We start from the raw sequence: 10,804 nt of genomic DNA, 5'->3' as shown, positions 1-10,804 counted from the left end.
AACTGGAATGCAGTTGTAGGGGAAGGAGCAGAAGAAAAGGTTACAGGAGAATGTGGGCTTGGGACAAGGAATGAAAGAGGAGAAAGACTAATTGAGTTCTGTAACAAGTTTCAGCTAGTAATAGCGAATACCCTGTTCAAGAATCACAAGAGGAGGAGGTATACTTGAAAAAGGCCGGGAGATACGGGAATATTTCAATTAGATTACACCATGGTCAGACAGAGATTCCGAAATCAGATACTCGATTATAAGGCGTACCCAGGAGCAGATATAGACTCAGATCACAATGTAGTAGTGATGAAGAGTAGGCTGAATTTCAAGACATTAGTCAGGAACAATCAATACGCAAAGAAGTGGGATGCGGAAGTACTAAGGAATGACGAGATAGTTTGAAGTTCTCTAACGCTATAGATACAGCAATAAGGAATAGCGCAGTAGGCAGTACAGTTGAAGAGGAATGGACATTTCTAAAAACTGCCATCACAGAAGTTGGGAAGGAAAACATAGGTACAAACAAGGTAGCTGTGAAGAAACCATGGGTAACAGAAGAAATACATCAGTTGATTGATGAAAGGAGGAAGTACAAACATGTTCCGGGAAAATCAGGAATACAGATATACAAGTCGCTGAGGAATGAAATAAATAAGAAGTGCAGGGAAACTAAGACGAAATGGCTGCAGCAAAAAAAGTGAAGACATCGAAAAAGATATGATTGTCGGAAGGACAGACTCAGCATACAGGAAAGTCAAAACAACCTTTGGTGACATTAAAAGCAACGGTGGTAACATTAAGAGTGCAACGGGAATTCCACTGTTAAATGCAGAAAAGAGAGCAGATAGGTGGAAAGAATACATTGAAAGCCTCTATGAGGGTGAAGATTGGTCTGATGTGATAGAAGAAGAAACAGGAGTCGATTTAGAAGAGATAGGGTATCCAGTATTATACTCGGAATTTAAAAGAGCTTTGGAGGACTTACGGTCAAATAAGGCAGAAGGGATAGATAACATTCCATCAGAATTTCTAAAATCACTGGGGGAAGTGGCAACAAAACGACTATTCACGTTGGTGTGTAGACTATATGAGTCTGGCGACATACCATCTGACTTTATGAAAAGCATCATCCACACAATTCCGAAGACGACAAGAGCTGACAAGTGCGAGAATTATCGCACAATCAGCTTAACAGCTCATGCATCGAAGCTGCTTACAAGAATAATATACAGAAGAATGGAAAAGAAAATCGAGAATGCGCTAGGTGACGATCAGCTTGGCTTTAGGAAAAGTAAAGGGACGAGAGAGGCAATTCTGACGTTACGGCTAATAATGGAAGCAAGGCTAAAGAAAAATCAATACACTTTCATAGAATTTGTCGACCTGGAAAAAGCATTCGACAATATAAAATGGTGCAAGCTGTTCGAGATTCTGAAAAAAGTAGGGGGTAAGCAATAGGGAGAGACGGGTCATATACAATATGTACAACAACCAAGAGGGAATAATAAGAGTGGACGATAAAGAACGAAGTGCTCGTATTAAGAAGGATGCAAGATAATGATGTAGCCTTTCGCCCCTACTCTTCAATCTGTACATCGAGGAAGCAATGATGGAAATAAAAGAAAGATTCAGGAGTGGAATTAAAATTCAAGGTGAAAGGATATCAATGATACGATTCGCTGATGACATTGCTATCCTGAGTGAAAGTGAAGAAGAATTACATGATCTGCCGAACAGAATGAACAGTCTAATGAGTACACAGTATGGTTTGAGAGTAAATTGGAGAAAGACGAAGGTAATGAGAAGTAGTAGAAATGAGAACAGCGAGAAACTTAACATCTGGATTGATGGTCACGAAGTCAATGAAGTTAAGGAATACTGCTACCTAGGCAGTAAAATAACCAATGACGGACGGAGCAAGGAGGACATCAAAAGCAGACTCGCTATGGCAAAAAAGGCATATCTGGCCAAGAGAAGTCTACTAATATCAAATACCGGCCTTAATTTGAGGAAGAAGTTTCTGAGGATGTACGTCTGGAGTACAGCATTGTATGGTAGTGAAACATGGACTGTGGGAAAACCGGAACAGAAGAGAATCGAAGCATTTGAGATGTGGTGCTATAGATGAATGTTGAAAATTAGGTGGACTGATAAGGTAAGGAATGAGGATGTTCTACGCAGAATCGGAGAGGAAAGGAATATGTGGAAAACACTGGTAAGGAGAAGGGACAGGATGATAGGACATCTGCTAAGACACGAGGGAATGACTTCCATGGTAATAGAGGGAGCTGTAGAGGGCAAAAACCGTAAAGGAAGACAGAGATTGGAATACGTCAAGCAAAAAATTGAGGACGTAGGTTGCAAGAGCTACTGTGAGATGAAGAGGTTAGCACAGGAAAGGATTTCGTGGCCGGCCGCATCAAACCAGTCAGTAGACTGATGACCAAAAAAAAATTCTAGGGGCCGATGACCGCCGCAGTTTGGTCCCTTACGAATTCCCTCTCTCTCTCTCTCCCTCTCTCTCTCTCTCTCTCTCTCACTCTCTCTGTCACACATACACACACACACACACACACACACACACACACACACATACACATACACATACACATACACATACACTGATAAGCAAGTGGCAATAAGTGCAGTATCTGACCACTCTCCTGACTATGTACTACGACGGAACACGTTCATGGCTGGCGGGTTGCCACATTCCTAGGCATCCTTAATAAAACCCGCAGAATAGTCGTAAACACCGTGCTGAGCACATGTGAGACCACAACAGCAACATTCCCGATGTGTACCTGAAGGGCAACAACAACACTGACTTTCCTCTGTGTACAGACGAGACTCCAGTGAGTTCCCCGAGAGGCAGCACTATCGTCCTCCAGGAGCGTCCGCTGTCGACGGCGGCGCTGCAAGTCGCGGCAGTAATTTTCGTCCACGCGTTACTCCATCATTTTCCTGTTGCCAATACAAGTTTCCATTTCTTGTTATCGGTGAGCCGACTTATCTGTCGTGTCCTTGCACCTCGCAAAACCAAGGCATAAAAAAAAGCTGCATAGCAAGAAAGATTGATGCAGTGTGTGGTCCATGTGGGGAAGCTGCCAGTCCTTGTGGTTAACAGTTTCCCTGTATTTGTCACGAAAGTGTAGTATAATAAGACACTGGTTTTCTGGTTGATCCGAAGGACCAGATCCTGTTCATAGTACACGATGTGCTTAGTAAAATTTAGAATTTTTTGATGATTGGAAGATTATGTCCTTCTGGCCTGCATTAGGTTAGACATTCAGATTTTTGACTATCACTGACAACCGATCGCGGCAACTGATAAGGTGTTAAGAATGTTCCAACGTAACTTGTGCGTACCTTATCTTGAATCTCCGTCAACCATAGTTGCTTATATTTGTCTCACGTAATTATGGCGATCTTTGTCACAGAATAGGGTATTTAAGCATGTTTATAATGTACTTCAGTGGAACTGTTGCACACACTTATCTCAGATTTTAGAATAAACAATAGAATTTATGATAACTGTGACTTTCATTATGTAAGTCTCCTACCTGGTCACAAAATTAAATTGTAGTGTCATTATTCCGCCACATAAACTGTGTTGTACTATAATGTATTATTAATTAAATATCGTTGCATAACAACTAATAATTAACATTCTTCATTGGATATCGAGATGCTCGTACATATAGAAATACATACATAAGAAGTGTCGGTGAAGGGGTAGTGAATCATGATAACCACTGAAGGATTTCAAAAATGGGAAACTAGTGTTTGTAGATAAATTTCTAAGGAATGTACAGATAATATTTTAGCCCTTTTCTATTGTAAGTTATGTGAATAGTGGTGGCCACCGGTGCTAAAAACGGCAAAAACAGGTTTTTGCGGTTTTCTGCGTAAGTACTGTAGGTTTCATCCTCTCTATCTCGGTAACACATAATGAAATTGAAAAAAAAAGAAATTCTAAGCTCCTCCAGAAAATCGAGTGGTGTACGGTGAAAGTTCCGACGATTTGCCATAAATAGAGATTATAGAAGTGGCCATCCCAACAAGCATGGTATTTTGGAATTCTCTCGCAAACCACCCATGAATAAATGCTGCCTGTATAAGCCTTCTAAGACGCACGCTAGATAACACGTAATTCGAAGGAACCAATCGATCAGCTGAATTTCCGCGGGCTGGAGGAAGTGCATAATGCTGAAATTTCGACCCTCTAGTGTAAGGTAGCTACAGTATGCCCGTCCTTCCGTTATCTACGTCCTTACGTTATGTACGTAAATGGTCTCTAGGCTTTGTGATGGATAGATCCGAGATGTGACCTCCGGAAAAATCTCGTTTTCACCAGTAGCGTTTTTTAACTTAGCAGTACCGTGCACTGTCACGTACGTACTGATTTCTTAGGAGTAGGGTGGAGGAGAGGGGTAATAATTGATCATTATCTGAAACTGACGCGAAAGTGAGTCAGTGCAAAAAAAGTTGCAGATAGTTTGTTTGACGCTGTTCTATAGATAGGCGATCCCTGTCTTCGAGGTGGGACGTAGATTTCACTGTAGCCTGGTGTGCTGCTCAGTCGCTCCGGCGCGCCTCTTTGTAACAGCTGACGGACGTGCAAATTGCCCTAATGACCTCTCCCGGCACGCGCGCTAGCACTTCCTCCTGCCGATAACATTTTCATGTTACCATCTCGGAGAAAGGCGAATGGAATTCTGACACGAAAACTTTGAATTAAACGACCCACACATTTATCGCTGAGGCCGAAAGCAACATGCACGCGATGGTTATCTTCAGTCCTGCACGAAGGTGGAAGTAAAGTTTCTCTTAAGTCGAGTCGAATGGCCAATTTCGATTGTTATTAATGGCACAATGAATAATTCCTTCTGAATCACCATGAAGTTTCTGTAGGCCTTCCAGTACGCATGCATACGAGATTACTACATTCGCGTATTATGCTAACTGTAAGAGTTTGAAGATAAATGAACATCTGCATCCCTGGTACCCATGGAGTAATTTTCCATACAAATAGCTTAAAACTCCTCCAAAGCCAAGGTCTTTGCGGCACGGCTACGGTGGAGCTAGACTCGATATTTGCCAGATCGATTGCTCGTTACTCAAGAAATTTCCGCCACCAGTGTTTGGCCTGATAAGGGAGAAAAGGTGGCGGCATAACGTTCCTGGTCAGCAGCGACCAGTTTCTTTGCCTCCTGAAATGAGGGCATACGTCAGTGTTGTTGGTGTTCTGTCAGTCAGAGGTGCCCTTCATAATTTTCAGTTGGGTATGTGGCGGAACATTCTGACACTGTCAGACAACACTAACATGTCAGCACAGTATCCAAACGACCGTTGCAATAACCAACACTCAACAGCTGGGGTTAAAAACACAAATCTCATACTTCACGTGCAAATGGGTCCTCAAGCGAGGAGCAAAGAAACCCTTTTCTGCTAGGCACTTGAACCAATCCTCGAGGTCTTCTCTCAACTACGCCATTAGACTCTTTCTCTTACTATCAGTACGACAACAGAATCGCGCCGATGTGCAATTTATTTTTAGTACATAAAGTGTGCTATAAATTCCACCGTACCTTAGCAAAACTTCCATTAAGTCAACAACGCGATTTTTAACGTAAAGAAAATAGGGAATGAAAATCTGTGTGTAATGGTTAGACAACACTTCATTCACTAACATGAACGGCGGATAACAAATGCTTAACTGCACAGTTTTTTCTTCGTGTAAAACAGCTCATAACTTCGCCGGAATACGAACTCAGTTGGTGACCACAGCTGATTAAGAGTACACCGACTGGTGCGAGGTTGCAATTTGTAATGGGACTGACAAGGACAGAAGTAGACACTGCTTAATTTTATGTGCCAGACCGCACATTTTCAACCACACAACCTACCCCCCTCCCAAGCCACAAAAACCAAAAGTTTCGAGTTTTGAAAACTTGTGATGCAGCTTGCAAAAGGAAATAACTTTTTATAAAACACTGTTCAGAAACTGAGATTTGTGAAAGATAATTACTTATAATCAAAATAATAAAACGACAAGATTTCATATAACCAACAGGTGGTACCTTCTGTCCCCGTGCCAGTGTCACCTTGTGCCCTAGTTCTGCTCGATCCATATCGGCACAAGTCGGTGGACTTCGTATTTTCAAATGCTGCTAGCCACAATGTGTCTGAATGAGTTTCCGTCCAAATCTCGAATCAACTTAATGTAGCTGTTCTGTTTCCTTGGTATCTCTGCGCATTTATCTTCTTGGTCTTCTTAGGAGCTCCTACTGCCTTTACATGTAAGACCGTTTCTTGATGTTTTCACTTGGATATTAATCTCAGTTTCGTTTTCTTGGTGTCAGATTGAAATCTCATGGACTCTGTAACTGCTTCCCTGAACAGTAGTTCCAGACCGGTCTTTATCGGTTTCATCCTTTTGATCGCTATCTGAGTTCTTGCGGACTTCATTTTCCGCTGGTTTCTTGATCAAGGCTAGGAATTCCTCTTCAACTAAACTAAGGGATACATCATTGGATTCCGTGTGAGCATTCTCGTTACCTTAAGGGATCTGTTCTTGTATTTCCAACCCTTTTCTCTGTTTCTGATTGTTTTGTAAAGTAAGTAAGCTCCCTGGGCACTTTTCTCGAAGATATCTTGACTCATTTTGCACCAGTGACGCGTGTTAGTTTGCTCAACATGTATTAAAAGTGCCTTGCAGCCGCCTACAAGAGTGTGGGACAGAATATTTGGCGTAACAAACATTCGTACAAATCTAGTCCCGTTGCAATGGTACATCTTGTATCAGTATAGGATTTCGATTCCTTTTACCTCTCCATAGTTAGAAAGTTCATGTTTGAAGTTCTTTCTGTCTAACTCCGGAGAAGACTTGGCAACCTAGCGGTTATCAGCTCGCTAGTAGCCGGCCGAAGTGGCCGCGCGGTTCTGGCGCTGCAGTCTGGAACCGCGAGACCGCTACGGTCGCAGGTTCGAATCCTGCCTCGGGCGTGGATGTGTGCGATGTCCTTAGGTTAGTTAGGTTTAACTAGTTCTAAGTTCTAGGGGACTAATAACCTCAGCAGTCGAGTCCCATAGTGCTCAGAGCCAGCCCAGCCCCAGCTCGCTAGTAGCGTTGCTAATATCAATAGCTATGAAAATCATTACGGATCGAATAAAATCTTTCATGGCTTGCCTTATGGCTGCGTGATCGCTCTTAGTATCAATAGCTGTAGTGATAATTTTACGTTCTTTGGTACTATGAGTCTTCGTCGTAGATTTGCTCAGAAGTTGTCCAGGAATTTCCCATTTCGCAGGTTATTTGTTCATTTAAACTGTCACAATGGTCTTTTGGATAGATGTAAATTTCGGTTTATTCCTCCAGATCCAATATATTTTCCTTTTTCTATATTATGTATTATTTGTAATCATTTATTAACATTAGCGATTTGTGGCTATTAACAGTCGATACGATGAATTTTTCAGTTTTATTACAACAAACTCAACTAGTTGGTGTATATGTTGTGAATTATAATAGTGACAGGAAATTCGGTGTGTCACCAACCTATAGAGGGAAGGTACTGAATCGTGTCGAAAAAGCCCTTAAGATCGTCGAACCTTGTGTTAAGGCGCTGGATGAAGTCGCACCGTACTCTGGGCCCACTTAGTTGGACCGCCATAACGATTTATTTAACAATCTTAGCAGTTATGGACACGTAGCACTCGTCTATATGACTTTGAAATTTAGAGTCTGACATATTATAAAGGAACTAAAATTTTAATTTCCTTATGCTGTTACATGTACAAACGTCTGTGAAATCGTACTGTACGTGTAACACACCTTCCAGTAAGTTATTCGTGAATGGAAATTACACCTGTATCCCCGATAAATTGCATAGATTTTGGCTATAGGTACTCTACGAGCTTTGTCTGTAGTTACCTCCACAGAGAGAGACACCTTCATATTCTGTACCTACGAGGTTATATAAATCCGTGATGATGTTTGTAAAAGCTAATTGGAACATTGCGGTCAATGCAATGAGAGATTTACGACTTCCTGGGCTGCAAATAATGCTTGCTGCTGCACAAAAAGGCCTATATGGACGACGTCCCTCCCCCCTCCCTGCCCACAACGTTATCGTTTTAATAACTGGTATTAATTTAGATATCTACCGTCTTTCAACAACTAATCATAACATCTTATTCGTTCCGAACACATTATTTCCTGTAGAAAGCATTCAAGGCCGTAAGTTCCAAATTGTTCCAAATGGCAGACTTTTTCTTGTACAATGTCTGCAGCTTCAAACATTGACTCCTATTTCGAAACATCATTCCTACACACACTAGGTCAACTTTCTCAATAGCTTATTTTATGGTTAATTAAACTTTGATTCTGATGGTAAACGTGAACGATTGTCAAACTGCCAAAAACGATGATATTTCATAATGCCAAAGATATTATGAACGATACGATTTTTAGGAGCAGTGCCATTTAAATGAACGGACTGCTGGAAATAACACAAAACTGAAAATGTCCCAACTCTCCCCAATCTAAATTTCGTATCGTACAGACGTCAAAAGCGTTGTAAACGGGCGTGAATGTTTTGACATTTTATGATATATTTACTTTCATAATTACACAGTCGGTTGCCTCATTTTGGTAAATACGCTGGAACGTCAAGTACAGACAGTTAGATTGCATTCCAGTTCAGTCGGAACGAGAAACATAATTAGCTGATTTCTAATTAACACCACCGTAAACAGAACAAAACCTGATTCGCGTTATTCGTTACACCAGCATAAAATCCAAACAGTATTTCCCAAAATAGGCAAACAACAGTAAAATCCACACTTTTCTTAAAAAAAAAAAGCCGTCAAGTTATGAGAATCACCCTCGACAATACATATTGATCGGTCCATAACTGCTTAAAAGTTAGTCTCTGAATACAACTATTAACTTCATTTTAGCATAGAATACACTGTACACTATGGAAACATGAGCAGGTCGAGAAGAATGGAGATCTCAACTTAGTAACCACTAAACTGTGAGCTATAATATTAATTGAGGAATAGTGAATTAATTATTTGCACACCAAAGTACGCTTGTATTCATGCCAAACCTTAATACTAATGTCACATTTGGCGCCCACCAATGTGTTTTCATCAAGACCGATGCAAATTCCTCGGTGAATGTCGAGAGAGAAATCGACAATTTTGAAGTATTTCACGTTATTTATAAAAAATTTGTTAAGCTGACTTTTCCCTTCATTCCCAGTTGCTATTTAATGTACACAATAACCTGTGTTGGCAGTTATAGTAAGTCTTCCGACCTTGTCAGTTTTGAGGGGGCCATTAAAGGCGACAAAGTTGGTTACACTGTGAGAAAGTAGAAAGAATCGTAAGATGTTCCCTACAAGCCGAAATCGGTAATCGCTCGTATCAAATAGTAAGTAAGGCTAAAATGGAAAAGGTTCGAAAAGTAGTAGCATTTCTTCACATTCCTTATCTCCGCCCTTATATAGATCTGGTAAGGATACTCCCAGTAAACGCTAAATATTTAATAGAGACAATTGTGTCGTAATGATTTCCTTCATGCATCATGGAAACAAAGAGGTTTGAGTTAAATGTCTGTACGTGTGTGAGGAGCTATCCCATCATTTTCATGTCGAGAATTATGGAATTATTGAAAGTGATAATACTTCTTGACAGGACCATGTATCTGAAAGCTGCTCCGACCACAAATGCCACCAGTGTGTTAAATCAGTGCTCTGCCTCTGCCTACAGTAGTCTTCACACATTTGCGTAGCGCGTACTTCTAAGGATAACAAACCACATTCCCTTGCATCTGTCTCTTTTGTAACATACGTGTGAGAGAAAGTGCCGTGGGTCTTGAGACTTTGACTGCTGATTAGTGTTAACTTGAGCCGCGGTTACTGTGAGGTCGCCAGTGTCCGCTCCGCTGGTAGGGAAGTGAGGGTGCAGGCCACTGCAATTTCCAAACAAAACGACGAGCAGTTGTACACTCTTCGAAAATCAGTGCCACCACTCGTAAGAAAATGACATCTTAAGTAAGATGTAACGAAAAACCATTGGGAATAACTATTTGACGTCACACAGGACAGTAATAATACATCGCCGAAATTCGGTTGATTATGCCGTTCTGGCATGTGGGCAATATTGCGTTACACAGACAAAAGGAGGTTCATGAAATATGTATTATATCGTGTTCATAAAACGCAACCCTACGCCGGAGAGGCAGGGAACAGGGGGCTATTTTAAAGAAAATTTTACACATATTTCGTAATTTTAGTTATGCAAAGTTAGCCCGAACAGGTTAGCCGTGCGGTCTAATGCGCTGCTTTCCGAGCGGGAAGACGTGCCGGTCCCCGGCACAAATCCGCTCGGCGGATTAGTGTCGAGGCCCTATGTGCCGGATAGTCTGTGGATGATTTTTAAGGCGGTTTTCCATCTTCCTTGGCGAATGCGGACTGATTTCTCTTATTCCACCTCAGTTACACTATGTCGGCGAATGCTGCGCAAACACTTTCTCCAAAAAAATGGCTCTGAGCACTATGCGACTAAACTTCTGAGGTCATCAGTCCCCTAGAACTTAGAACTAATTGAACCTAACTAACCTAAGGACATCACACACATCCATGCCCGAGGCAGGATTCGAACCTGTGACCGTAGCAGTCGCGCGGTTCCGGACTCCGCGCCTAGAACCGCTAGACCGCCGCGGCCGGCACACTTTCTCCACGTACGCGTACACGATAATTACTCTACCATGCAAACATTGGGGTTACACTCGTCTGGTGTG

This window comes from Schistocerca piceifrons, chromosome 5 (assembly GCF_021461385.2).
Source record: "Schistocerca piceifrons isolate TAMUIC-IGC-003096 chromosome 5, iqSchPice1.1, whole genome shotgun sequence".
NCBI classification, from domain to species: Eukaryota; Metazoa; Arthropoda; class Insecta; order Orthoptera; family Acrididae; genus Schistocerca; species Schistocerca piceifrons.
The sequence above is the reverse complement of the archived record's forward strand: the minus strand, read 5'-3'. Positions refer to the sequence as shown.